Raw genomic sequence first — 4,590 nt, 5'->3', positions numbered from 1 at the left:
AGGGAGGGGAGGAGAGGGGAGGGGAGGAGAGGGGAGGGAGGGGAAGGAGGAAGGAAGGAGGAGGGGAGGAGAAAGGAGGGGAAGGAGGGGAGGGAGGGGAGGGAGGGGAGGAGAGGAGAAAAGAGATAGATGGATATTGTCAGCTTTCATCCATTGTGCTTTTTTAGAATTGGGAGGAGAAACCTGTCACTTGTTCTGCTACCTCCCCTTTGCACATCTGTCCTGTGTTTAAAGGGTTGGGTCGTTGAGAGGTACACGAATGGTGATGTGTCAGGACATGGTCTAGACTTTGTGCTATTGGTATGTGTGTATGGTTGTGTGTGACTAGAATGCATCAGGCAGTACCCAGTTATAAGCAGCAACACTGGGACCCTCTGCAGGGAATAGCAAGTGGACACACACAGAAGGAACTTTCTACGTGCCCTTGCACAGGTGAGTGCATGCTAATGTTCTGCCTACCTCAATTCTTTTAGAAAAATGAGAACCTATGCAGACACTCCAAAAAATGTCAGTTGTTCTTCATGAATGCATAAGAAATAAATGCAATATACAAAACATTTTGAGATATGAAAAATAGTTAAATGAAAACATTCTGTTGAACAAGTGGATCTAGTTTAAAAAATACTAAGACCGCTTGGCTTTATGCTTGTAATCACAACTGAAATAAATTCTTCCAAAGCCACATGTTGGACTTTAACCCTCAACTAAATTTTTAAATTAACAGCTTGATTAAAATCAAATTGTTGAATGTTTCTGACTGTAGTTTCTATTATGTCGTGTTTGACATAGCGGCCTGATGAAGGAAGGGTAACATATGTCCCTCTTTCACAACTGAATTCGAAGCCCAGAACACTTCAAGCGCTGTACTGTTTAAATGTTGGAAATAGGTGTTATGAAAAAATGAGTACACAAAGCCCAAGCTATTTACTAAGTAAAGTCCTTGGGATCTAGACCAAATAATGCTGTTACTGCTTTCCCAGTGGAATTTGAGTGGTTTCATCTGTCTTGGCAAAAGTGGTTTGGTTTATCTTACTGTAGAGTCCATGTAATGTTTGTATTATATTGTTTACATTGCTGATTGAAAACTAATATACAGTATCTGCCATTTGAGATGCCTGGTTAGAGCTTGTCATGTATAGTTTTTGTAGGAAAAAAAAGCTATCAAAATTTACTACAGAAAATTTTTACTATACCTACAAAGAGAATCAATATTGCTTTTCTTTTTGTTAGCCCCAAAATACACCTGCATGACCATTTTTTTTAATTTAAAGGGAAAATATTCAGCTCTACCAAACAACAATATTTTAGTACATTTGATAAGAATTAAAATCTTATTATCAAAAGAGGTTTCATGATTAATTGACTTAGATTGTGTGGATCTGCCCATCACATCCTCTGCAGACACTGATGAAGCGTAGGCTGGATGAGGTTGCAAGTCCTATGGTGGCTAGGAATAGAAAGGCGGCACATACACACTTGACTCGGCTGTTGGCTTGGATATTGACCACATGTGTGAGTACCGTTAAATAACATCTCAAGGTTCCTGGGGATAATAATAGTTACCCCTTAGAATTGTTGCAGGGATGGCGTGGTCATGGTTTGCAAAGCCTATGGTGCCCACAGCAAATACTTCCTGGTGTCCACATGTTGGATAGAAATGGTATCTAGCACTGGTCATATAGTGAAATTTTGAACACTTGCTAGCTGACATTGCAAGTTACGATGAACATATAACATGATAATATCAGGCACTGAGGCAAATACAGCCAAAAATGGCGAATTAGATGGCATCCCATTCCTAAAAGTCTAGAAGATAAAAAAGTTACAACAAAGTCCCAGTGAATAGAATGGTAAAGTCATACACAGCAACGAGCTGAGATAGAAGGGGAGCATGAGTAAGTCAGCTGCCATGTACCATGAGGTTTCCTGAGATGATGATGCCTGTCTTGAGCATGAGTTTGCCATGTTTCCTTCACAAGGGAAGACCCAGAGAAGGTCCTCACTGACCAAGCTACTGAGGCTAAGGGTCGGAAGGGAAAATGCTTCTGCCTCAGGAAGACTGAGTAGTTTCTTTTGGCTGGAGTGTTGTGGAAGGTGGAGAAAAAGCGACAGGAACATCTGAGTAGGGAGTGGGCAAGAGTCCGGGAAACACGTTCACTGTGGTCACCCTGGTGTTCTGAGTCCAAAGTTTGAACACGTCTGAGGCTGAAAGATGAAGCTCAGAGAGCCCTCAGAGTTCTTAGGCAGGTTAGCTCTTTCTTCAGGTCTCAGGAAACCACAGTCTCCAAAGAAAGACAAAACTAATAGAAATCAAAGAGCAAGGTCACTAATTCAGATAAAATGTTGACAAGTGACTTAAATTTGGGGGTCTGCTCAACCCATGACGAAGCATCCTAGCTGTATTTTCAAAGCAAAATCTCCTCTTGAAATTAGAGAAAAATCTGCATCCTTATTTCTCACTTCAGATTATAAGATGATTATATTATGAAGATAAAATCTAGGTCTGAAGCCCTTAGTCCTTAGGCAACATCATCCTTGTCAGTGATGCGCTAATTATCTTTAGGCACAACACCTTGAACTGCTTAAGAAAATTAATTGTAACTATACGTGTATTTATATAATTTATTCATTCCACAAATTTTGTGGAGTGACTTCTACATTCCTCATACTTTTTTAGATGATATAAATATATCACTGATGAAAATTATGCTTTATTTTCTAAGTGGGTAATCAAGAATTAATTTACTCTCAAGCTTAGAGTTATGTCTTTTAATTTGCATATATGTTACTGATCGTCATGTTTCTATTTTTAAATTCCCAAATTTGTAAAAATGAAATGATAGCCAGTGTTTTTCAGTTAGTTTTATGGATTGTTAAAGGAAACATGTAATTTTTGAAATCTACCTTTCCTAATGTGCATAAAGGTATGCTGGAAAAAAACCTGTGTACGTGCACCTGGATTTTATGCTGCTTTTGTAATTTGAGCTTTAGAATTATGGTTCTTTGCTTGATAGTCATTCGCCCTGAAAGATTCAGATATAAGAAATGCCAAAAAGTAATAATCCTTAGTACAAGGCAGGGCTGAGCAGCAGTAGCAGCCCTGCAGGTTCTGTAAGAAAGTCCCTGCTACATGCAAGGGCAGGAAGGGGAATCTTAGGCAGGTGCTGCAGAAATAGACCTTTGCAATAGTATTGGAGAGGGAATGACTGCTTTTGGTTTTGTAAAGGAGGTTGGGGATGGAGGAGAAGGAGATGGAAAAGTGGGAAGGTAAGGATGGAGAGGGACAGAGGGAGGGAGAGGGAGAGGGAGAGAGAGAGGAAGAGGGAGAGGGAGAGAGATAGGGAGAGGGAGAAGGAGAGGGAGATGGAGAAGTGGGAAGGTAAGGAGGGAGAGGAAGAGGAAGTGGGAGAGGGAGAGGGAGAGAAGGAGGGAGAAAGAGAGAAGGAGGAAGAGGGAGAGAGAGGGAGAGGGAGAGAGAGGGGAAGAGGGAGAGGGAGAGAGACAGGGAGAAGGAGAGGGAGATGGAGAAGTGGGAATGTAAGGATGGAGAGGGAGAGGGAGAGGGAGAGAGAGAAGGAGACGGAGAGGGAGATGGAAAGGGAGAGGGAGAGGAAGATAGAAAGGGAGAGGGAGAGAGGGAGGAAGAGGGAGAGGGAAGGGGAGAGGGAGAGGGAGATGGAGAAGTGAGAAGATAAGGAGAGGGAGGGAGAGGGAGAGAAGGAGGGAGATGGAAAGAAGGAAGGAGAGGGAGAAAAGAGGGAGAGGGAGAGAGATAAGTGGGAGGAGAAGGAGGGAGAACCAGAGGGAGAAGGAGGGGAGAGGGAGGGAGAGGGAGGGAGGGAGGAGAGACAGACAGAAAACCACCAGCCAGCTTTGAGTCACAATCAGAGAAAGAGTTCAGGAGTCCCCTCTTTTGCCACTACAGGGACCCATATGTGGGGCTGCACAGTACTTTGCTTTTCATTCAGTTAAGTTAAAGTTGGTTCAACCGCAAGGTGGTGGGGGTGCAGGAGCCTCCTGAATCCTAGAATGAGCTCACACACCGCAAAGAGGCTGCAGGTATCAACAGCTGCAGAGTGGCTGTAAGGGAAGTGTGTGCCGAACATTGGCCTTCAATTAGATGGCCTAAGAAGACCAGAGCTCTACAGCTCTCAAAAGCAAAAGAAGCAAAAAATCCAAACCAACAATAAAAGAGGCTGAACCAGAAAATATTTTAACAATAATCTGAATAATTAAAATACAATTATGTTACCCATATCTACAGTTAGAAATATATATATATATATATATATATATATATATATCTTTTACATATCTGCCTATTGTAGGAATGTATTCACCTATTACTTTTGAAGTGATGTCTTGTTTTACAGCGTGATAGAGGTATTATTTCATGAGCTCTGTGACTACTGCAAGTTGTGTACATTAAAATTGCGCTTAATTGTATACTTTAAAAGGATTGATTTTATGCCTTGCAAATTTCATTTCAATAAAAAATATATAAAATAGGGCTGGGGAGATAGCTCAGTGGTCTAAGCACCTGCCTGGTAATCACAAGGACCCTGGTTCTATTCCTGGTATCCCATGCTA

The sequence above is a fragment of the Octodon degus genome, unplaced genomic scaffold (assembly GCF_000260255.1).
Source record: "Octodon degus isolate 3935 unplaced genomic scaffold, OctDeg1.0 scaffold00015, whole genome shotgun sequence".
Lineage (NCBI taxonomy): Eukaryota > Metazoa > Chordata > Mammalia > Rodentia > Octodontidae > Octodon > Octodon degus.
Note: the sequence above shows the minus strand (reverse complement) of the source record.